The sequence below is a fragment of the Pteropus medius genome, unplaced genomic scaffold, assembly GCF_902729225.1.
Source record: "Pteropus medius unplaced genomic scaffold, Ma_sr-lr_union100, whole genome shotgun sequence".
Lineage (NCBI taxonomy): Eukaryota > Metazoa > Chordata > Mammalia > Chiroptera > Pteropodidae > Pteropus > Pteropus medius.
Window position 1 is genome coordinate 2,324,141 of NW_024351543.1, and position 26,915 is coordinate 2,351,055.

Genomic DNA, 26,915 nt, shown 5'->3' on the forward strand with positions numbered 1-26,915 from the left:
TCTTTCAGTGTTTTGCTACTTAAAATATCTCAGAGTTTTTTTATAGATCAGTATTACTTGATAGCTGGGATAGCTAAGACACTAGATTTCATGTGGATTTTTACCTGAGTCGTGAGAGTAGGTCCTGCCAAAAGATTCTGTAGGTCAGATTTAAATGATAAGTAAAGATTTGCATGGACACAGATTTGAGTTTCTGCTGCTGACACTTCAAAATTCAGAACAAATGAATCCTCCACTCTGGATACTTCCTGCTTTTATTAATTGGGTGATTTTTTCCCCCTTACTATTCATTAATACATTTTGAAAACACAGTGAGTGAGGTGTCATGGAAAGAGAATCCCAGACTGGCCTTATAATGAATATGGGACTCTGGACAAATTACTTGATCCTACCTGGGTTCTTTATTTCAGTGCCACGTAATACTGGCATATTAGATGACCAATTCTTCCTCTTACATTAATATATTGGTATCAAACAATTTCCTTTATATATTAAAAGAAAATCATTAAATGTAAAACTGGTTTTGTTCTTTGTATTCTAATGTGTTTGAATGTTTAGTTTCCTTGAGACCTTGGCAATATTATTACCGTCAAAATATTATTGCCCAAATAATATTTTCCTGATTGAGGCTAGTGGAAAGAAAACAAATAATATGTTGACAGCCTCCTTTTCATTTACTTTGACATAGGATTGAAAGTGATGATAGAAGTTCATTTTACTCTGACTTATCAGGGAGTTAACAAAGACTTATCACTATCTCCAGAGTTAAGGAGGAAAAGAGACTTCTAGGCAATAAATGAAAGCAACAATTTAAAAAACTAGCCTTTGGGAGCCTGGAGGGAATAGCTAAGTCAGGAAAAAAGTCATGTCCAAAGTTAATTTATTCAACTCGTTTATTTAAAATTACTAGATTAAGGTCCTACGATATTTTGGGCACAGTTTTAGATGCAGGAAATACATATAACAAAGCATATAATAGAGTTACCATAATAAAATTAGCCCAATTAGGGGAATTCTGACCCCAGGAAGAAATTTTGGGGAAGTATAAAAACTAGATCTGAGTAACTTCAGCCTTAGATAAAGCTGCAATTAATAGTCATTGTCATTTAGTTAAGTACATAAACTATATTCATATATTTCATTTTTAACTTTTCTCCATGAGTATATTCATGAGTATATCTCTTTCATATACTCATGAATTATACCAAAGATGCCATTAAAATATTTTTCATCTTTAAGATAGTTTTAGATCACAAAGCATAATTTAACCAGAAAAATGTGTGCCTTACCTACTTTTTAAGTTTTTTTCTATTTTTTTTTTTTTTATGAGAACTTATCACTTTACTTACCAGATCATTAACAGCAGTATCTGGTGTATGCTTCTAGAATTTTAGGAGCAATGAATAAGGAATGTAGCTCAATGTAATAATATTTTATGTGAACTATAATTTTTTAAAATGAAATACGGTGGTATGAAAAGACAATGTCTTGCATTACGTACGAATGTAAAAATACAGTAGTTGATCACTTAACAGCCTTCACTTTACCACATCTGCCTTAATACTCTATTCCTCTGTTAAAAGGGATGCCCAAGGCATGCTGAATGGTATCGGCTTATACTGTATGGCTACCTACTTCCTTCACATTTAAGTTGTATGTTTAAACATTGGTTGTGTTTATTACCAAATCTGTTTGTCAAAATTGTAGTAGTAACTGTAATTAAGTAATCTAATTCAATATTGTGTAGACAGCTAAAATATATGTGCTAAAGAAAAGGTTTTTATTTAAACTATATTCAATTTATTGGAAATAGTCATTAAAAATTGCTTAAAAAGTACTATTGTATTGGATGTGGTCAAGATGACTGTAAAAGAATGAAAGCAACTATAAAAATATTGCACAGATTATTTTAAAAAGGTCTTTAAGTTTTTATTGCACTTAAAAGAATCTAAAATAGGAATCTGAAGGCAATTTGTTATGGGTGCAATTTATGAGAGAAAAATGACATTGAACTATAATAAGCAAACTTATACTCACAAAAATTACTATGATGCTAAATCGAGATAAGAATATGAATATATGCTCATTTGTGTACATTGAACAATTGAACTATTTATAGGACATATTTTTTATGGTTTCCATGTTCAAACTGACTTTTCTAATAACTAGCCATTTAAATTTACTATTATATCAGGTTCCTTCTGTAATGATATTTATTAAAATATTTTAAAAAATATTTAACAAAAAGTCATGATAATGTTTTATAAGAGATGGCATGCTGAATAAACTGTAAACCAATTTATATTCTTATAACATGAAAGCACCCCTTTAGGTAAGCAAAAAATCAGTTCATACCATCTTTTAGTAGAATTTGTCCTAAGTAATGTGAGTTTTGAGTTATAGAAAATTTTAAGAAACACATAAAATAGAGAAACAAAGGAAAACACATATAAATTTAATTGTCTAGGCTCATCTAATTGCATGCATTTATGCCAATATAGGAGGATTAATAGTGATTTTCAGTACATGAACAATTATAGTCATATAAGGCTACCAAAACAAATATTTGTACAAAATTCCAAATGGAAATGTATTTTCTGTTTCTGTGAACATCTTCCATATGAGACATTGAATTTACCCATTTAGAAACTTGTCTTATTTTTCTTTGAATTCTTAGCACCAGGGCAGCAGGTATTAAGTAAATAATAATTTATTATAAGAACATAGAACCTGATAGTTTTTATTCTATCTGCTTCACTGACCTTCAGATTCCAGGTATATGACTTTCGGTATATACAAGAACAAAATAACAAAAGAAATGTCTTTGACTTTAAAAGCAGGTCTTGAAGGTCACAGAATGACTTGATATCTGTCACAAGATTAGTTTATTGTATGCGAATAGAAATGTTCCACTAATGAAAAGCTGCATTCTAGCAAATAGTAACATAAACTTGGCATCGAGATATAAATTTCAGTGAAGCCCCAGTCTTAGTTTCCCCATCTTAAGAAAACATAAAATAAAAAGAAAGGAGGACAACTAGGCATTGACCTGATCTCAGGATTTAGCATCATGCTCCTTTCACTGCATCAGATTTCTTCCTGCAGGATGTTTTATTTTTTTGTAAAAATTCTTTTTTTTTTCTATTACATTTTCCCTATTAGTTGTATAATAACTTGATACTTATTTCATAAATTCTACTAAAATAAATATATTGCAAAAGAGAACCAGTAATCTGGCTAGTTGATGAAGGAAGAAATAGCAGATTCATGCTATACAATGACAAATGGAAAAATAGGTTAAAGAAAGAAAACAAAGAAGTAAATAGCTTTGCAAAAAAATTTGGTGTCTTTTGAGTTCATCATAAATATTGTCAGGCTTCAAGTATGTGTCTTTATTATTTTCTCCTTTATATGAAAACCTGGCTTCCTTATGAAAGTGCAAGCAGTTCCCATCACAAAGGGTTGAAATTCTATTGTTATCCAAGAAGCAAATGGGTCTGTTTATAAAAACTCAGACAAAGCTAGACCATGATGATTAAGTTCGTTTCTCCTCTATAAAGTGATAATTATCTCACACTATTAGAGAAACCAACATGCAGTGGAGAATATGTACTTTAAGACAGTGTAACATTTAGAAAAGTATTCTACTCTCTTGTAATCAAAAATTGAACTGCAATATCTCTAGCTTCACTCACAACTTTTGTTTATGCTTCATCTTATAGCCAAAAACATGATGATTCCATCATCTCAAATTTTATTACATACTAGACACTCTTGATGTGTTTGTTAAAATGGATGTTTCTAGCCCCCTTCCTTCCCCAGAGGGGAAGAGGTAAAGCCTAGGAATGAGTATTTTAAAAATTCTCCAGTAAATTTTTATGCAAGTGATCTGTTGACCACATTTTGGAAACTTTGGAGAAAGAAAGACCTATCTTGAACTTTTAGGTTTATATTAAAGGCAAAAATAAAACCATACTAGTATCCATGGCTTTAACAGTCTTCTTGTACATAGCTGTCGACATTAGTGCTTCCACAAATTGATTTTATAGTCTAGCGGAAGGAGATGAGTATAGACTCAAATAAGCATAATACGGTGCAATAAAAAAGTACTCAGTGAATTGCATGGATGAACAACATAAGGTAAAAAGGACTAGGAGGAAGAAAAGATCATTTTAAGTTGCAAGGTTCAAGAGATGAATTCATTTGAATTGAGATTTGAAAGGTGAGCATTTATGTGAAGGGGAAAAGCATTTTAGTAATGAAGCAAAGTATTAAAAAGAAAAAAAAAAATGGAATAAGGTTCCACCTGTGGTGCAGCAGGTGAGCCAGTGAGGCAGGAGCATTGGGTACATGTCAGGGAGTAGTGGGGATAGAGTTAAGGCGGTCTGCTGGGCTAAGACTTAGATTATAGCTAAATTTTCATTCTTCCTTGATTTGCCTCTGACTTCTCTTCATCTGGATTGGCTCTTCCTCCAGACCAGCTGCACACACTCTTACAGGGAGTTTGGGAGATGGCACTTCTTTCCTCTTTCACTGAGAAGTCAAAATGAACCACATTCCCCCCTAATTGAAGTGTCCATCCACAATGAAAAAATAAGTTGGATGCTGGTTTCTTACTGCTTTGCTCCTATTGTTAGACTGACTATTATCCCCTAAAATCAGTTAGACTCTGAGCACATGACAGGCAGCTGTCTGCTCTTGACTCCCTCGGATCTTACTTTCTTGAGCCCCTCTGAGATTTTCAGGTGCCATACTCTAATTAAGCTGTTCTCACATAAATGGGCACTTGCCCAAGAGATGCTACTTCAGCCTCTCAGGTCTAATCTGAAACTGGAACTAAATTGCACATATGGAGATTTAGAGCTTCCTGTTCATCTGCCTTCACTGCTGTCTCCGGGGAGCCTTTCACAGGATCTGGAGTTGTGGGTAGCTCTTAGAGGATCCCACTTTGCCAAGAATGTCTGAATCAGTCCTCAAACAAGCCTTTGGGGAAATTCACAAACTGCTTCTAACTGCTTCTCTATCTCCCTTAGGGAGAATGCATCTCCTTGTAACAGGCTTATTTAGGAACAAGTTCCCAGAAGCTGTCCTGGTGGCTCAAATCTAGGGATTTCTTAAGAAGAAATAATACATAATCAAATCTACAGATTTCCAGTGCAGAATTAAAAACAATCATTAATAGAGTTTTCCTATAGTACTTAATGAGGATGACGGCTGGTGGTAATGATGAATTGCTGACTGTACAGTCTTGTCAGGGGCCCTCTGGGGAAGAAAGCTGCTTCTAGCTAAGGCATTTACAGTTTGTGCTAAGTTTTTCTCAGTAAGAACGTCTTTGCTGGTGTTGCTGAAGAGATGAAGGACTGAAGGTGAGGTATTAGCTCTCATTGAAAGTAAGAACATATCGACCCTAGGCTATTAAAGACAGTCTCTTTGGATACATGCATCGTTATCAATAACACAACAGTTTTCCCTATTTGAAATTCTGCCTCATGTTTCACACTGAACCCTTGGGTGACTGTCAATTTGAAACTTTAAAGAGGAATTTATCAACTAAGTTCCAGCTCTTGCAACTCTACCCTCTTACAGTTTAATTATTCCTGATGGAAATAAAATATGGTGGGTTCCAAAGGCTATGAGACCCCACTGTACCTATTCTGCCAACACTGAAGTAATCATATCTACCACTTATGTGGCATACTTATGTGGCATATCTAACCAGATATGGGCTCCATTTCTTGAGTACTCTCAGTAGCTTCCTTATAACTGTTATGATTCTTACCTTATTTTGCCTTGTCTGCTTGGCTATTGAACTGTAAACTCCCAAATAATGGCTCACATATATCTCTAAAAGACAAATCTTTTTTCATTTGTAGGTGCTCAATAAATATCTATAAAATACAATTTGCTGGAAGCATTTCTAGGATTAATCTGGATCAAGGCTCAGACGAAAGGCCTATCTATCAGGTATTCACGTATGGGGGCTGGGAATCATGGGTCTCTGTCTCCTATGTGGAGGACTGAAGGTGGTAATATAACTTTCTAGGCTCTATCAGGCTGCTGATATTGCAAAGATATGAAGGATGAGAGGCAGGAGAAAGTACTTACCAAAGGTCACACAACTCTGAAGCTTCAGAGCCACTGAACTGTGATTCACATTACTTTCATACCAGTGCAATATTATTTTTACTATATCATGCTTACACAAATGGAACAACGAGTGACATTTCAAATATCTTGCCATCAATTGTTCTGGTCCTAGAGTCCAACAACTTTTTCCTCACAAGTGACTGGAAACTTTAGAAGAATTCAGACCTCAGCTTTAAGAAATAAAATTACTTAACTGCTTTTTAAAAACAGTTTCAATTTAATAGAGTCTTAACTGTCACAGAAACTCCTTGCTCAAGTAGACGTCTCTCAATTATTCACAGATGGATCATCAAGAACAAATTTTGCTCTCGAGTTCTTATTAACATTATACCTATCCAATTCAGTTAAATCTTTTGTTAAGGCACTGCTAGTATAGTCTTCTGAAGTTTTAACTACAATAAGAGTTTGAAGGAAAAACTGTTTAAAACTCAAACTCTTAAATAGAACATTCTCTGAAAACTACTTATATATTTAATACATATTGACTGAACAAAGGATCACAGTCAATACAAAAATTAATGCCATGAGACTTCTCATTTCTAGGTATGACAAAGTAATTGGTGTTATATTAACTCTTCTGTTGAGAAAAAGTATAAGTTGGGTTTAAAAAATGCACAAAGCTTTTCAAATGATCAGAAGGCAACCCAGACAGATGGATTTTGGGGATAAGGGTTAAGATCCCAGAAGAGAGGGCAACCATTGAGATAAGTCACATATTTGCAGCTGTCCCCTGCCTCCCTACCTTTGGAATATTTGTAGATTCAAAATTTGGGGCAAAGAGCCCAAGAAAAAGTAGTAATCCCTGTACTGGGAGACACAGATACATACACACGTACATAAATAGTACTACCAAAGCAGCTAGGATATGAGGGGACACAATCCTGAGATCTGTAAGAAATTTCCCCTAAAGGCACATGCCAACTTCTAAGATGTATATGTATGATGCAAGATGCCAAGAAACCAGGAAGAAAATAGCTGCAATGAAGCTAAAAAATCTAAGCAGATTTTGTCATTCTCATAATACTGAGTGATGAAGATTGCACTTAAATTTGCAAAGGGGCCCTATTACACAGCACATGCTTTCAGCAGAGACCTTTGAAAGATTATGCCCCAAATGTAAAAACAAACACGAAAAAGACCAGTTTTGATTGGGTTGAGTTGATCTGCCCATGCTCTAACAAATCCTCTTGGAAGAAGATAGCATCACCCTGAGTCTCTAATTAACATTGTTCAATGCAATTTCTAGTATTCAATAAAGCATTATCAGACATGCCCGGAAATAGGATTCAATGATCAGTGACTAAGAGAAAATATATAACAAAAAATTCCACAAAAAGCACACATAGGTGATCCAGGTATTGATGCTATCGGACGCAGATTTTAACACCTTATAATTAATATGTCCAAGAAAATAGAAGACAACTTGGATAACCTTAACAAATAAATAAAATCTCTAAATAAAATATACTAGAAAGCTCAGAATTTGAACCAATACTCAAAAGATAGATGTAATGATTAGTAGAGCATCAGAAGACAGATTGATCAGATTTAAGTATAGATAATTTTTTAAATGAAAGTAAATACAGCAAGTTATATAAGATACATGGAACATGACAGAAAGTTTACGATAAATGTAATTGAGTTTTAGAAGCAGAAGAGAGGGGGAAAATAATACAGCCTCAACATTTAAAGAGATACTTACCAAGAAAGTCCCCAAACTAACAAAAGATTCAACTATAAATTCAAGAAGATCTATAAACATAAAGAAGGGTATATTTAAGATGACCACACCTAAACACGTCATGCTGTAACTACTGAAAATCAAAGAGAAATAGAAAGTTAAAAACACCTAGTAGGGAAAGACACATTACCTTCATAACAGTGATAATAAGACTGGCAGATGAATTCTAAACAGAAAGTGTGGAAACAGAAGACAATGGAATGACATATTTTAAAATACTAAAGGAAAATATACATTAATCTGGAATTCTATACCAGTGAAATAATTCATTAAAAACTGAAAGTAAAAGTAAATTCCTTTTTCAAACTAAACATAGAAAATTTATCAGCAGGAGAACTACACTAAACTCTAAAAGGAACATAAACAGGAGTTCTTCAATCAGAATGCAAACGACTCTATATAGAAGCACAGTAATGCAGAAGAAATAAAAAGCACCCTAAAGGGTAAACGTGTGGTCAAGCTAACTGAATATTTACAGTCTGAAACAAAAACAGCATCTTATAGTGCTTTAAGATATATATTGCATTAAAATATGCTATAGAATAAAAGTAGGAGGTGGATAAATGAAGTTAAAGGGTTACTTCACATGGGAAGTGGTAAAGGTACTAATTTAAAGTAAGCTTTAAGTATTACTCATGGTCACCATTAAAAGAATAATTACTGAAAGTATAGAATGAACAAACTAACAAATATGGAATCATTTTTAAAATAGATGATTAATCCAAATGAAAGTATGAATGAAGAAAAAAAATAGATGGGACAAAGAGAAAACTAATAATATGATGGCTGGAAATGTCAATAATTATATTAAATATAAATACATGGAATATTATAATTAAAAGATATGTCATCAAACTAGATACTGAATGATACACTGTTTCAAAGAGGTATATTTTAAATATAAAAACATTTTTTTTTTAAAAGGTATACCATGCAAACTTTAAATAAAAGAAAGTTAATGTAGCTATACTAGAAGTAAAAAATAAGTCAGGGGTTACTATTGGAGATAACAAAGATATTTTATAATAATAAAATAATAAGCAGAATATATACAATCCTATATTAGGATACACCTAATTGCATAGTCTCAAAATATATAAAGCAAAAATTGCCAGAACCAAAGAGAGAAATAGGAAAATCCACAACGTAGACTATTTTAACATATCTTTTTCAGTAGCTGATAAAATAAAAAGACAAAATAAATAAGTAAATGAAAGATTTGGAAATTTTAATTTAATAGAGACTTAATTGATCTATATAAAACACTACACACAAACACAGCATAAGACTTTTTTTTTTCAAGTGTACCTGGTACATTTACTAAAATTTACCATACCTTTGGCTATAAAGCAAGACTCAATAACTTTCAAAGGATTGAAATCTTTCAAAGACTATGCTTTCTGACCATAGTGAAATTAAGCTAAAAATCAATAATGGAAAAGTAACCAGAAAAAAATACAAATATGTCAAATTAAACAATACCTTTCTAAATGAGTCATGGGTCAAAAAATTTACAATGGAAATTAGAAATATTTTAAACAGTATAGCAATGAAAACAAGACATATCAAAACTTGAGGGACATAGTTAAATTAATATGTAAATTTATATCTTTACATATACTTAAAAATTTCAAAAGGTTAGAACTGATATACAAATCTATTTCAAGAAGCTCTAAAATGAATGGCAAATAAAACCCAAATAAAATAAAGAAATAACAAAAGGTGAAAATTAATAAAACAGAAGGCAGGTATACTACAAAGAAAATAAACAAAGCCAAATATTAGTTCTTTAAAAAGACTAATAAAATTGATAAACCACATGTGAGATTATTAGCAAAGAGAAACCCCTCAACACTTGTGAATATAAGGAATAAAAAGGTGTATAATACTACAGAATTTGTAGACATTAGAAATATAAAAATTAGATGTAAACAACTTAGTGTCAATATATTTGAAATCTTGGATCAAAATAATGTATCTCCTGAAAAACAATTTCCTAAAATTGGCACAAGAAAAATCAGAAAATCTAAATAGCCCAATAGCTATTGAAGAAACTTAGTGCTTAATTAAAATCTTCCCACGGAATGAACCGTAGACCCTTCATTAATGAATTCTTGCAAACATTTAAGCACAGAAAAAAAATCTGAAGAAAAAACTCTTTCAGAGAATTTAAAAAAAGGGAGAACATTTCCAATATTACTTTTTTGAAGTCATTATAACTTTGATAACAAAGCCTGATGAAAAAAATTGCAAGGGAAATAATAAGCCAATTTTTCTTGTAAATATAGATGCAAAAATAAAACATTAACACATCAAAATAATATATATTATCATAGATAACATTTCAAACCCAGCTATATTTTTTCTCAGAAACTCAAAGTTGGTTTAACACTTGAAAATAATCAATGTAATTTATCAGATTAACAGAATAAAGAAGAAAAACTATATGATCTCTATATATGCATAAAAAAGATTTATTAAAATTTAGTTATCATTCATGATAAAAACGCTTAGCAATTAGAAATAAAAAGATATTTTCTCGATCTGATATGGGGGTCAACTAAACATCTACAGTAAAAATTATATTTGATGATGAAATATTGAAAGTTTTCCCTGAGAAATAAATGAGATAAGAATTTCAGCTATCCCTTCTAATCATACTATACTGAAACTTCCAAGTAATGCAATAAGGCAAGAAAAATGAAAGTTATAAGAATTATGAGGAAGGAACAAAACTGTCATCATTTGCAGATGACATAATGGTGTAAATGGCGTATATACAATAACCGAATGAAAGATGACAAACATAAAATAGTACATACTCTGGAATCTTATTTTATTTAAGGGAAGGAGAAAAGTAGGGGAGAAAACTTATATCTGGTGAAAGAAGTAATCATGAGAGTGGCTACTTTTGGGAGAGGTAATAATGAGTAAAGGCACAAGGGAGTCATATGGATCTCGTAGTGTTTTATTTCTCGACATGAAATGCGGTAACAGTATGTTCACTTTATTAATTCATTAAAACATATGTATTTAATCTTTACTGTATGCACAGTATAAAGTTTTTAAAAATAGTTATTAAAATAATTGCCTAATAACCCATGCCTGCAACAGACTTAGTTAAAATTGACAAACTGGAAATTAAGTGTGATAACAATGTGTGAATTAACTGGTGGGAGAATAGAATAAACTGAGAGAGGGATGAACTGGGAATGAGCCAGCCTCGACAGGTAACATACTTCCGACTGTGTTTCTGTGCATTCTTGTCACGTTACAGCTTATTCAGGCATCTCCAAGCGGGGAGCTGGATAATGGAAGGGCCACTGTCAGGGGTCTGCCTCAGAACTACACATTTAGGAAAGTGTTCATGAGCAAGCTCAGAGAGAAGCTCTCTCTATGTACAGGTGGAGCCTTTGATTAAGCTATGCAGAAAGCTCATTTTATTCTAGCATTTTACAGTAGCATTTGAGTGTGAAATAGAGAAAATCTTGGGGTCACATAGTCAAGTCCAAAAGCATTTCAGTCTCTTCTGAATCAGGTCTTAACTGTAAAGATGCCCTAGTTAAAACGATGAGGATTTCCAAATGCACTTATCCTCATAAGTAATAAATCATATTACAAAGACAAGATTTTATTGAATGGATATTTCATTCATTTGGTTTCCAGTTCATTTCTGCCTCTCTTCTTCTCTGATTATTCCAAAAGTCCTAGTGTTTATTCAGGTTCAGTAAGCTTGTTTAGAATCTGAGCTCTAGTGGACCAGATTTCGGAAGAAGATAATGTGACAGTAAGATACGTACAAGCAAAGAACAACAGATAAAATAAAGATAATTATTATAATAGAAATGCCATTACTTAATTCTCATTGCATACTGTTTCTATGTAAAATGCTTTATTATTTAATTTAATCTTGGCATCATTAACCCCATGTTATAGATAAGGAAAGTGAGGTTTAAAGAATTGAAATAAATTACCCACAGTCATCAAGAGAGCTGGCAATTGAAAGAGTTGCAATTTAAATCTCTTTGATTCTTTCTCAGAGCTGTTTCTCAACCACTGCATTTCACCCATCCTCCAGGAATGACGGCCACAGGAGCATGTCTTTGTGATTGCCTCTCAGATCCCCTCATCCAATTCCTGCCCATTTTTTCCTCATATACACTTGTTTTGTTTTATTTTATTTTTGGAGAATTAGTGCAATCAATTTTGATTATTGGGTGATTTTCTATGGCAAATTTTCATCCTGAGCCATTTTCTACACATTCCAGTCATTTTTATCTTTTACGTCTCAGGTCAAATGTCTCCTTCTGCAAAAGGCCATTTTTGAGCTCCTTTGCTAAACAACTACCCCCTGGGCCCTTGACCTCCTCTTAAATCACCCTAGTTATTTTACTTCTTTTGTATTACACATAACGATCTAAGAATATTTTGTGCATGTGACTTTTAATTGTTTATTTTCTGCCTTATCCCTTAATCTTTCTTCCTTATTCTCAGCTGGCATATTATATTCATAAGGTACTTGACACATAGTTGTTGAAGTTTTATTTGTTTGTTTTCCGAGCCTGCTTGTTTGGATGATCTGCAACTTTTCTTCATTTATCACTGGCACCTGGGTGGCCAGGTAGAGCACAGTTTTACTGCAGACATTCCACATAGGGTCTTCGCTGAAGGACAGCACCCTACTTCCATTTCCTTATCCTTGGATGTTCATGTACATAGCTCTGTGAGCTCATCATACTGATGGGATGAAACTGACCTGCCTGCTCCTCCAGATATACAGATATAGGGATAATACCATGGGCAACGAGAAATACCAAGTTCTTGCTCCCCATGATTGTATCCCTGTTTAAAAGTAACTGAGAATGTGTAAAAGTAACCAAGTTTCTTTTTCTTTTTTGGAAATCATTAGTTTTTTACAAAAGAGAGACATAGAAATTATTTACATGAGGAGATTTCAGATCTTCAGTGGAATGGGCAGCTTTACATGATACCACTTCAACAGTGATTTACTTCAGTATACATACATTCCAAGAATGTTACCATCTCCAAATAAGTAACAATCTTTGTTATCTAGAACTACTTTGGTGCCTTCATATTCTGGAAGAAGACTATCTCCAACTTTCAGGCTAACTGGTGGAATCTCTCCACCCTTTTATTTAGAGCCTGATCCAACAGCTACTACTGTTGCTTGCAATACTTTTCCTTGATATTTTTCTGGAAGCATAATGCCTCCTTTGGTTACAGTTTCTGAAGCACTCCTTTCAACTAATACTTGGTCAAAGAGAGTAAGAAACTTTCTAAATGCCTGTCCTGCCATGACTCCAAAGTACGCAATTCGTACTTTGCTTTCACGCGGCAGCAGCAAGGAGAGTCTTGCAGTCCAGCCATCTGGACACTTGAACTTTGGAAAAGACCAAACTATTTTTTAGTTAAGGGGCCAAGGAAGTTGAAATGGAGATGACAAATGCACAGAGAAAGAGGACTGGAAAAAGAGCAAGAGTCTGATATATTCCTCTTGGATGCATCAGCTGTAGCACTGAGACAGAACACTCAGCTGCACTAAAGCCAAGCTCTTTCAATGTCAGGGCCAAATATAAACTAGAATAAAGGGCAATGTGTTTTTAACCAAACATATGATTTTAAGATGGCTGGATAAAAAAAGGCATTCTCTTTCTGGAGCTCAGCATTTATTAGATGCTACTTTATGATAGTTTCTGATCAAAGAGGAAGACACTGGGTTAGTCTCTTAAAGTAGTTCCATAATTATTTCCTCCTAAATGTACTATATCCTGTTACCATATTGGCTTCTGCTGGCTTCTGACCCTGCGGGTCCATCTAGTCCATGGTAACTTATGTCAGGCCTTCTGTACTTGACTTTGGCATCACCCTTCCACCAGTTCGTTTCTTAATGTTTCTGATATTTTCTCTTATAACTTGGTACATTAGCTCATGCTCAATCTTTGAATCTTGAATTGAATTTCTATGATTTCCTTTTGTTGTTGATAGGCATGGAAGTATGGTATTTTTATTTGAAGAAGTCTAGTACCCATAAGAGATCAAAACTCTATCAGACAAGTAGGAAGATCCACTGATGATAGAAGCAGAAGTCCACCACACACCACATCTATTCCCAATAGTTAAAACCACTATACAAATGGCTTATGTTAGAAAATAGAACTTATTTGTTTAGAGAACTTTTACTTTGAGCACTATGTGGTCATAGTAATGCCTTGTCAATTCCATCTTAGCCCCAAGCTGCATTGTGAGCATCCTGAGTACTCATCACCAATGTATTTACTTTTTTATTCTTCTTTGGGAAAACTTAAACTCCAATACAGCTGCGGCAACAGGATAGAGTTATCTCACCTTCAAAGGGACATTAGGAATAATCACTAATTCACTAGTTTTCTTGCAATTACATGACAACCATGTCACCACTGTGAGTTCTGTGCCAGGACAAAGGAGCTGAGAAATTTGTGTTTTCCATGTCTACCTCAGATGCCTTTGTGGTATAGTTTCAGTAAACTTAATTAGCTTTCACCTCAGAGCCCTGGTACCATACTTGTAGCATAGATACCATACTTGTAGCATAGAACATGCTCTCCTAAACCATAAGATTCCCAACTATAACTGAATTATCACCTAATTATGGATGGTCCTTCCTTGTCTATAGCCTCTATGTCACTTCCAACTTTTGTCTAGCATTTTCAGGTGTATGCTGGCCAGGTTTCCCAAAAGTAGAGTGAGGGAAGGAGGACTCCTCTGTCTCCGAATGGGAGGGGTGAAGAAAAATTCTACTATAGACAAAAATGTAGCAATAACCATTTTTAGCCTGTTATATTTTTTGAGATGAAGGCACTTTTTTTTTTGCTTATTTATTCCTACACACACACACACACACACACACACACACACACACACTCGCTCATTTTATGAAAGATTTGAGGTGTGCCTTAAATACATTGCTATAAAGTTGTGCAATGCCTTTCTTATGTCTTCTTAATATAGCTTTAAATTTTAGAGGGAAAATGACTACCTGTAAGTATTGACATGTTGATTTTAACAAATTTTATAAATATATGTTTTATTTTCCACCTAAATTACAAATGACTAAAAGGTAGAAATCATTTCTTTAAGGATCGTTGACAGGCTCAGAATAGTGTTTCTAACTGGTGGGCATTTAAAAGCTTCAAAGGTGTTTGCGAAATTCTATGCTGGCATTGTTAGTATTTTTCTTCAATTTGCTCAGATATTGTAAGCCATGTGTGATGAGCGGGGAGGAAATGGAGGGCAATGTGAGGTTGATATAACTTCCCTGAAGGTCAGCCAGCAAGCTGGGGGGAAGGACGGAATTAGAACTCACACCCCTTCATTTTCCAGGCTGTTGCTTAGCCCAGTGAACCCCACTGCCTCTGACTCGGTGCATTAATATAGACTGTGAAACACAGATTGCCTGAACATATGGCAGAGAGGATGGAAAGATAATATTCCATATCAAGATTTGTTCCTGCAGACAGTTGCCTGTAAAGGCTGTTTTTCTGCAGAAGGCTCGGCAAGTGAAGCGTTAAGTGCTTTTCTTATTATTGTCTCCAAATGATACAACTTTTCCCCTTGAATGAGATCAATTTCTGGGCATTCCTATTGTCAGGGGAAGCTGGTGGAAGTGAGGTCTAGAGGTGCTTAGGCCTTCCCACAGACTGTGACAGGGAATAAATGATAAGGCCCATGCTGAGCACTCAGTGCTATACCTGGAGGGGTGCCTAATAATTGTTGTTCTCTCTCTTTCCTCAGCAAACTACATCCTGTATTCAAGACACAGATTTTAGAAATGTCTCCTGATCTAGATGCTTCTATTCTCCTCAGCGATTATCTACAACATTCTATGCTCTTAATAGGCCTAGCTATTTCTTTATCACTATAATTAATTCCACTAATAATCTAGTCCAAGAGTTTCATACAATTCATTGGGCAAATTATTATGGATTTTAGAGTCATATTATTACTTGAGCAGGAGATAGAAATACAAGGATTGCAGGGAGAAGAAGGAAATCAGAACAGATGAGACAGGGTTCAAGACTTACAAGGCAGAGAATCCAAAAGTGCAAGGACTTTAGCCATGCTTCAGGGTGATGGTTTTCAAACTGGTGGATCCTCCAAGAAAAGGAAATGGGGAGACAGCAAGGGCAGGGCTCTGTATCCTCCTCCTTGACTTATATGTCTGTCTATATGTATGTAGAGTTCAATGTCAGAGTTTGGTTGGAAAAATAGAGGGTTTTGTAACTAAAAGACAGTTTTAAAAGCCTTATTTACAAAATGGTTGGTTCTATACAATAAAGTGTAGTAGTTAAGAGCATGAGCATTGATTCTAGGCAGAATTTAGCTCTACATTTAACTAACCCTTTGAACTTGGACCAGTTGCTTAGCACCCCTCTGCCTCAGTTTCCTCATCTATAATAATAGGGTAATAATTATGTCTATCTCATAAGTTTGTAACAAGATCTAAATGAGATAATACGTGGAAGTGCTTGACATTGAGACTGGCACACCGTAAACACTCATTAAAAGGCAATTGCTGTTATAATTTTATCATTGCTTTTACTATTACTTTGCTCTTATTATTGCAGCTATTCCAATAAGTTGGATTCATTATTCTAATCTAATTTGGAATTTACGTAGAATGCCACGGGACTCCAATAATCTGACCGTGAATGATAGGTCCCCCACTCGAGGAGATAAGAGCATGAAACATTCTGGTGGCAACAGGAATAGAAAGAGATACTACATGAGGATGGGTATTTCAGGGTCTGGCCCATGCTGACTAGCTGAACGTACCCAATGCCAAAAAGAAGATTTGTGTCTCCTATTGTTATGGATGAAATCGTGTCATGTTTTGCCCCCCATGCCCACTCTCCAGTAAATTCATACCTCAGAGTATGACTGTATTTGGAAATGTATTCTTTAAAGAAGTAATTAAGTTTAAATGATGTCATTAAAGTGGGCATAATCCAATATGATTGGTGTCCTTCTAAAAGAAGGAAATTTGGACACAGAGCATATAGAAAGAAGATGATGTGAAGACACAGGGAGAAGATAGCCACCTACGAGCTAATGAGAGAGGCCTGGAACAGATCCTCCCTCACAGCCCTCAAAAAACAAGCCCTGCCAACACCTTGATCTCAGACTTCAAACTTTCAGGACTATGAAAAATAAATTTCTGTTATTTAAGTCACCCAGTCTGTGGCACTTTGTTTTGGCAGCCCTAGCAAACCTTGAAGATTTCATATTTTAGTTTAATTGTGAAAGGTGGCTTTTCTTTACCAATACAGGGGAAACAAACTGGGGCCTGATACACTCCCCTAAAATTCCCGTTCTATTCTTCCTTTCTCCTAAGTAAAATGCCACTGGTATATGTTGGGATCTTTTAGGCAACTCCAAATCAGCATTTAATTTTTTCAGCCAACACATTTCAACCAGCTTTTCATCTGGTATTCTCCGCCACACCTATCCTTTCAGTCATTGTAATGGCATCTCCAGCATGTGGTTGGCATTGCTTTTCAGCTGCACACTGGGACCTGGCATATTCGCTACCTATAGAAAGGACCTAAAGAGTTATCGACTGAGATTTTAATCAGACAATACAAGGCCTGCCAAGATAATGCCTCTGGAATACCCGGGAATCAACTGCTAATAAAAGGAAAATACACCAAAAAAAAATCATTAAATGTTTTTCCCATCTAGATTTTTTTTTTTAATCCAGCTGCACCCAAAATGAAATAGCTATCAAAGAAATTACCTCCATTAGCTGTCAGTTCACAGCAACTTCCATCAGCTGGTGTGCTTGAGCCTGCGGGAATATTTTCCCAGCAGCCTCCCACATGCCAAACTTGACTGCTCTGTGCGAGCCACATTAAAGCTGTCTGCCATCAATCCTCAGGTTTCCTTTGCAGCAGCAGCTTAACGAGGTGAGGTAGCTGGCATCACCAAGAGGCAAATGCTATTTTAGAGGGACCAAGAAGAGCGGTGGTGGAGAAAAGCTAGATATAGGCCATTAAGCAACAGGGTTTTTCTCCTAAGATCTCATATTGTTATTTTTATGCAGATATGTTGTTTTTGAACTTTGGAACATCAGAACAGCTATGGAAGAGGAATGAAGAAGCACCAAACCACAGGCACGCTGGCCAAATAACACAATTTATCCTTATGGAGAAACTGGAGGACACTATTCCAGTTTCTTTCCAGGCATCTCTTAGAGATTAGAGACCCATTTCCTCCCAGAATTGGGGGCTTCAGGTTGGGAGCTTTCTTTAGAATTCGCAATGAGAAACATTTAGAAAAGCACGTTTTCTTTTTGGCCTTCTCAGGCAAGTCTGGCTTGAAATATATTCATAGTGTATATCACCATCAGGGGAGTCAATCTAGCTTTTTCTCCTACACTGCCAATAAAGGGGTCTCGCTTCTGGACCAGATGAGAAGCAACTCAGTAACGTCAGACAGAGAAACAGTCCCCGAACCAATTTTCTGTGCTACCAAACAATACCATGTGGGGCAGCTCGGCCTTTTCCTTCACTCCTTTCCTGGAGGCCAGTTTCACAGATTGCTTAAAGACCACGGCGGTGCTCGGTCTGGAAAGGCTTCTGGGAATAGAAGCTGAACTTTTATTTGAAATGCTTCCCTCCTGCTGTTCTTAAATAACACTGACAGCAACAATAGGCATTCATACCAAAAGGGTCCTTCAGAACCTTTATTAAATCCTTCCAAATATACTCTTTTGCTTCTAACCAGCAAAGATATTATGCTTTGTGACAGGTGCCCAGAAGATGGTTGCATAGCTTTTGGCTATTGGAACTACGTGCTAAAATAACTCCCTTATTTGGCTCTGACACATGCTCAGCAAAAGCACTGGCCTGCAAGTTTCTTTGACCCAGTAATGTGGTATGCTATGTTTTTTAAAACCACAGAAACTCAGCAAGAAGACCTAAATGATCCACTTGCCCAACCGCATGTTTGAATGTGTGACACCTGAATTAGCACTGCAACCACGTAGCATTCCAGTCTGGACTTGAAATGCTGGGATAAAGAATATAGATGTTACTATCTCCTGCATACTGCCTCTTATTGAACACTATTCCCCCCTTAGTATGCTTAAACTCTCTTTTTACTAATTCCATTTAACCTGTCTCTTTCCCTAGAAGCCATGAGTTTAATGGTACTTTATACAGAACGTGACCAGTGCCGGAAGGGTAACATTTTCTTCATGTCTTTTATTATACAACTGGAGATAATTCTCTAATAGCACAACATGGCATAGTGAAGATAGCTCTGACCTTGGAGTAAGAATATACAGGTGTGAGTTCCAGCTTGATAAATTCCTATCTTGTAAATTGGGAAGCCTATCAATTTCACTATCTATTTATAAAATAGGAATAAAGCTGTATGTCCTCAAGAGGGTTGTTGAGAGAGTTAAATGGGATAATACATGTGAAAAGAATTTGAAAATGGAAAATTGCTACATGTATATGAATTGTTTGTTTATTTTTTATTTTTTTTTATAACTTATTTGTTACTCCTTGGAAAATTGTGCCAAAGTGGGTAAAAAGGGAAAAGGGCAAGATCATAGTGATTTAATTAGATCCACAGGACATTGCCTTCACATGGGTAGATGGAGCCCCTAGCTTTTCGCATTTCAGCACATTGATATGTGGTTACTTAATATGCAAATGAAAGGCCTCAGAGGGCACCCAGTCTCTGCATGTGCCAATTAATCAAAGGAAACAGTATCATCTTTTAATTCCACTAATTAGAGGATTATCCATAAGTTACTAGGTTTCTGAGCTATTGAGGTTTAATAAATTTGCAATAAATTACAAGTAATACGTTAGGAAGGGACTAAACTGCTACTGAATGATATGATGAGAGGGAAGCTTAGGTTATCGATGTATTCAGAGTTTTTTTTTTTTTCCTTAAATTTCTTATTGTTTTCCGTACTAAAAACTTCTGAACACCTTGGTTGTGTGGGGCCATATATCCCCATGGTTCACTGTACAAGGGGTCCAGAAACAATATAAATGCAACTACTAAATAATGTGATTGGAATTTTTACCAATGTATAATTCATCCAAATGGCTGCTTCCTTTAAAACAGTCACTTTGTGAATTTATACACTTATTCTAATGATATCACCGTCGCTAAAAATTAGGGATTCCTTTGAGAGTTGCCCTCAAATACTCATTTATTTATGTGAATCTCATCATGGGTGGTAAATTATAATCTGAAGGTAGATTGGAATTTGAAGGCAGCTAAAAAATATTTGGATCTAAACTAAATAACTTCTTTTCATCAAATAACATTTTGAAGAATTAAAAAGCTAAGACACTGACAATATATGTTTTTGCAATTTATATAACAGATGAAGGGTTAAAATTCTGAATAAATACAAAAACTTATAAAATAATTAAGAATAGGACAAAGAGCAGAAAAAATGGGAAAAATATGAACAGCAATTCATAAATCCAAATGACTAATAAACATATGAAAAGATGAAACTTTAGTGTTTTCAGATACAAATTTTTTAAATGGTGTAATATTTAACATATCATTTAGAAAAAAAATTTAAATGTCATATAATTTTAATTGTGACAATATGTAGGAAAACAAAACTTTCTTAGTCTTTTGGTAGGTGTATAAATTAGTACGCCCCCTGTGGTAGATGCTGCTTGTTATCCCCAATATTTATCTTTCTCTTCCTTCTCAGTAATAGGAACTTTATTTTTAGCTGGATCCATGCCCAAGCAGGATAAAGACCTTACTTCCCAGTTTTCTTTGTAGCCAGATATGCCCATATATGTTCTGGCCAAGGGGATACCAGTAAAAGTGCTGCGTGCATTCTTGGGGAAGGGGCATATGCACTTCTTATTTCTTTCTCTTTCCTACTTGCAGCCAAAATATGGATACCCTGGCTAGAACTTCAGAAATAGTTTTCGATCCTGCGTTGACCTTGTGGATGAAAACTGTTCTTATGATGTGACCTGTACAATAAAAGGAGCCCAAGACTCTGACACTGTGGTGTGCCTTAATGTCTATGAACTGGCCACCTCCAGACTTCTTGAACCTGCATGACTTTATATTGAATGTCAACTATAATTGCGGGGAACTAAACTAAAAATAGAAATGCATGGCTTTAAACTTCTGTGATTTTAGACTTTTTATTACTCACAACCCAACCCAATCCTAACCAAATGACTTCACTAGGAAAATATTTGGTATTATCTCATAAAGTTGAAGATGTGCATATTTTACAGCTCAGCAACTTACTCTCCTAAGTATATGCCTTGAAGAAACACATCCTGTGTGCACCAGGAAGCATGTACAAAAATGTTCATAATAATAATAATACTGTTCTAAGACTAAATATTAGAAATAACCCCAAAGCCCATAGATAGGAGAATATATATTTATCGTACTGTTTTCATTCAATAAACTACTAATACACATCTAGGAATAAATTCAGTCTCTAAGGAATCCATCAGCATAATACAATTTATAAATATTCAACAACAAGGAGATTCAAACAATATATTCTTTGGGATCACATATATCTATATACAATTTATAAGTAAAAGCCAGTGGAGTAATAAATCCAAATTTAGAATAGTCATTACCTGTAGTGTGAGAGGGAGAGGAGCTGCAATCAGAGAGGGGCATAGTGGGACCTTCAAAACATTGATAAGCTGCTTTTTAAAAAATACTAGCAGCTAAGTGCAATATTAATTTTAGTATTTTTATTTTTATTCTTTTGAACGTATAAAAATTTAAAATAACAATGGGAAAAAGAGTAGGGAGGACAAAGTAGTGCTCAGATTTTGAGTTGTGAGAGTGAAGTAAATTCATCTCTGGGGACATGAAGAGACTAAAGTCTGACTATAACACTTAGGCTTAGTATAACTGCTATAGCAGAGCACTTCTTTCAATGCTTTTAAGTGTGCAAATAATTTTCAAAGACATGCAATTCAAATGGACGAAGGTGACCACCTCTTTTGGCAAAGAGACTGAAAGCTCATATCTAATCACCACCATCATAACTGTCTCCACCTTTGCTACCACCTTCACCACTGTCTTACAATCATTACTATGTATTAAGATTTTTATGTTGCTGCCACTTTACTAGATGCTTTATATCATCATCTCAATAATCTTCAACAATCCAATGAGCTAGATATTATTAACCCTTCATAATATCTGCTCAAAGTTCAGCTCACAGTGGTCAATAAATGAACTAACCTTGTCATAGCCAGTAAATGGCAGTGACTGAGTTAAAAGGAAACTTGTCTGTTTCTAAAAACGTGTCCTCTCAATCATTATACTGCTTCTCCATAGCCCTCATTTCAAATATGTCTGTTTTTACTGTCACCCTTTCAGTTACAATAATGGATACCATGGCTTCCCTGAAGAAATATTCATCGTGTTTTAAAGGAGTTAACAGAAAAGGGAAAATAGAGTAAATACATATGACTCCTTACTGACAATTCCTCTGAGAGGCTGGAAGATGAGACACCAAGAGAAAAGAAGCAGAGCATTCTGAAATATTGAGGGCGAAAAGATAGAAATAAGGAAGACAAATTAAAACTGGTGAAATAGGCAAGGAAAAAAAAAAAGATCAAGAGAATGAACAGAAAATAATAAGACCATCCTAAAGAATTTATTTTTTCTTTCCCCAAGAAGCCTCTTTCTCACCTTGGAATAGGTGTTTCATCTTTTGAAATGAGTTGGATAAATAAGAAGGAAAGGTTGAAAAGTAATTTCAAGTACACAGAGCAAACGGTGGGATAGATTGCTTTTCTCTTGCAAGCCTTTCATCCAGAAAGCTTTAAGGTCTCATAGTTTTGGTGACAATTACAGCAGTGATAATAATAATAATAATAATAATAATAATAATAATAATAATAATAATAATACAGCCTAACTGGTGTTTTCCCCTTGGCAGCATGTGTATACCAAATGGTTTGTCATAATAATATCTTCAAGTTCACACATTAATTTGCATGAATTCATTTACTAGTCTACAGAAATAAGGGTTCTTTTATGCCCTTGGACTTCAGTATATTTGGGCTGTTTTGGACATGCTAATGAGGTACTTTTAGGTCAGAACAAGTTCTTGCTTTGACTTATTATGTATATGTGAATGTTTTAGCTATGCATTTGAATGTATATGCCACAGATACATGTAGAAATTTCTATGGGGTGTGAAAACTCAGATTGTTAGGGTGGGAACATGACATTTCACACTCGTAAAAATTCTTTAAAAATAGGACATATATCTACTTATTAACAGATAATTTTGTTTCTGCTGGTTTTAACAGGTGGAGTATTTGAGCGAATACTTTCTCTTCTGTATTCTCTGATATGTGTTGTCATGAGCTCTATTATCTATATGTATTATGTGGTTTTTATAGCAATCACCACACATTATAATTCATTTAATCCTTCTTTTTATTTTAATAATGTTATGGGAGTTGAAAATGGGAGAGAGGAAAGAGGCAGAGAGAATTCTTTCAAACTCTCCACAGCACGCCAGGGCGAGAAAATCCAAGGGTATATTCAGATAATTCTGAGGCACAAGAATTAATCCTATAGTGAGTAGGTAGTGTATATGTCCTGGAGGGGAAGCTTCGGAGCAGTGGGTATGGAGTCAGGAAAGGGCTGAAAAATAGGTTTCTTACTCTTCATTTTAAAAGCTCAAAATTATGCCTATACAATGTTGAGAAATATAATAAAATACACCTCTAATAGTTTTGTTTCTTTTCTACAAAATTTCACAATAAACCTGGAGGTCAAAATCTATATGATTTTCTAAACTAGGACAATGACATATTTACACTATAATGGCAGGAAAAGCTATTGTTAGAACTTTATGATAAAGCTCTTTAAAAGGGCTTTATCTTATCTGCAAATACCCTAAAAGAGGATAATTTTTCATTTGCTTTCATATTAGTACAAGAACTCTTGCTTTTATATGAAAACCAGTCCGTTTATTTCTAATGAACTGACTGACCTAATACTACTTAAGCTTTAAAACCATTCTCAGCATCAGGTCTTGTTTTCCTAATTATTGTTATTTCATTGCTGCTGAGCATGAATAATATTCTGGATATTATGTTCTTAGCTCTTCCTAAAAGTTAATAAAAAACTCTACCCTTTTGATGACTCCAACACTTTAACTTAGCCTTTAACTCTTGTCAAATTTATTATCATCCTGGGAACTTCCTTCACATACTACATATAAATTAGCCAATTAGAATATTAGATAGTAGGCTGCTTAAGGGAAAGTTTCATAGTGCTTCACATAGAAGGTGCTCAATATGCACTTATTGAATGAAGAAATGGATGGACCGATTATTTGTACAGATTTAGCAAAAGTATAGCTTCTGTTAAAATAGATTCTATGCTTATATTTTCTCCTATGATTTCATTCTGAATTGCACTGAACTATCATTTGAGAAGGTAAATTTTCTAGATTTTTTGTGGCTATATAATAATATAAATCCTAATTCTATACATCCATTAGATAAAGATGAAGAAAATAATTTTCAAAACTACAAATTTCATTAGGTTTAGGACACTAATAAGAAAGCTCTAATGGGAGAAAAAACATGAATTCTGGTTAAAGTTATATAATTAGCTTTTCATTCTATGAACAAATTCTACTAGTTCAGAAAGAAGGATTTAGAGAGTTACCAGAAACCATGTTGACAACATCCAGCATTTTTAAAGAAATATAGGGTAAAAGGAAAGCCAAAACAAGATGTTGAAATTAAATCAAACTAAGAACTACAAAAATAAATCACTTGATTCCAAAGGAGAACTCTGGAAAAATAAAGATAGAAATGCCAAATTCATAGAACTATACGCTAAAAAGGGTGAATTTTACCATATATAAATTATGCTTTGATAAACCAGACTAAGAATTCATAAGCATTTAATAGGTCATCATTAAAAATTTTACCCATTACTAAGGCTTCAGTGAAGCCATGGGACTCATTACTCTACCTGAAGGAATGATGCTAAAATTAAAAATATTTAGGTTAAGGTTAAGAGAACTAACTTTGAAGTCAGCAAATGCAGAAAGCTGAGTTACTTTGAGCTAATTTTTAACCCATATAAACACCAGTTTATTCAATGGTAAAATTTAGAAAAGAGTAAATATGGAATAGAGTCACTGTGAGAATTTAGCATGATAATGTGTATAACACACTTAATGTACAGCCCAAAACATTTTGTATGATTGCCTCTACTGGGGCAATCAACAAAAGCTTCACTGAGAAGAGTGAGTAGAAGGGACATTACTGGCAAGGAGGATACAATGAACAAAGGAACTGACTGAGACAGACAGGCAAAAGGACATGTGGTTTGAATGCAGTTATGGATCTCTGAAAGGGAAAAGTGGAAGATAGGTCTAGAAATGTGGGATATCACCAGATGGTGAATGATATCAAACATTATTTTAAGAAGTTTGGATTTTATTCAATGGGTAATAAAAAATGATTAAACATTTTGGAGTAGTAAAATGACATGATTTAAATTATACTTTAGGAAGATTAATTTGGCAGCAATGTACAAGGACAGATTAGAAGTGAGAATGGCTAGATATGAGAAGTCCCTGTAGGAGATTAATACCATTCTTAAGTGACAATGAGGTCTCAAATTAGAACGGTGGTAGTGATAGTAATAGTGCAAAAGATATGAATTTGGAGGATGCTTTATAGGTAGAATTGATAGGATTTGGCCTTAGAAATGGAGAGTAAGGGGCAAGATAGAGAAACAAATCAAATGTTTTCAAGGTTTAGAACCTGCATCTTGGAGTTTCTGAGCCATTAGAAAGGTTTTATTAGAAGACTGTGGGTTCTGTTTAGGATACTTTTTGTTGAAATAGAAACATGAGAGACATCCTGGTGGGCTTTTTGGCCAGTTTATTGTACATATAGGTCTTGAACTAATGAAAGACACTGGGGTTTAGTATTTCATTTCTCTGATTTACAAAGATGACTAATGTAGAGGACTGAAGATAGACCTTTGGGGAACTGTTGCATTTATAAAACAAAGGAGAAAGCCAATGGGACAGGCAATATGATGTTTTCTGAGAAACTGACTTCAGTAAATCTATAGAGTGAGGAGCCTGATTAATGAAAGTTCAAGAGAATAAGCGAGAGGGGAAATGATGTTATAGAGACAATGAATAGAGATGACTTACTCAAGAATAAACACTATTCTTTTGGCTTCTGCACTTCTCTGTCTACCTAGTTATCCTCCTACTTTTCTGACTATAGAGATTTCTAAACCACTAAATTTAATTTTTTCTTGATCACCATTCTAGGAAATCTCTCAGCAGTAGCCTATATTATTGACCTCTTGAAAGTGTGCTGGCTGGAAAATTACTGCTTAGCTCTTGCCCATGGGAACATAGGCTATCACCCATGGGAACATAACATTCTAACAATAAGGTTTCTGTTCCTGTATCCCCTGCTTGCACAACCGACCTGTGGGTTAACAGTTAGTAAAAAGAAGAAAAATAGACTTGTGTGTTCAAACAAAATGAAGAATGAGGTTTAGGGCTTAAAAACCCTGTACCTCTGCATTTTGGGGCTGCTTCATTTGGGGTCTGCGTACCCCTGGCAGACCCAGCTGGCTAAATAAAGAGTGTGTTTCTTATAATTCAGTGATTTCTGGTGGTCTGTGTGTCTATCAGGGGCTGGTGGCTACAACAAAAGTCCTTGACTAATATCTTCTATGTAAACAAAGCACAAATTTATATCTCTAATCCTTATCTCTTTCCCTATCATTTTTAACCACCTATATATTCTTCACATGGCTGTCTATTTGAAACTCAAATCCAGCATGTACCAACAGTCCCTTTTTTCCAAAGTAACTTCTATTCTGGCTTCTTCATTTCACCATTCTCTCAGTGTGATGGTTAATTTTACATGTCAACTTGGCTGGGCAATAGAGTGCCAGACTTTTGCTCAAACATTATTTT

At 34.7% G+C, this 26,915-nt stretch overlaps 1 protein-coding gene and 1 pseudogene across 6 annotated transcripts in view; both read right to left on the reverse strand.

Moving 5' to 3' along the window:
- LSAMP (limbic system associated membrane protein) overlaps nt 1-26,915 on the reverse strand; it is a 570,870-nt gene that overhangs the window by 126,878 nt on the left and 417,077 nt on the right. The window lies entirely within an intron of this gene.
- Nucleotides 12,900-13,230, reverse strand: LOC120586810 (10 kDa heat shock protein, mitochondrial-like; annotated as a pseudogene).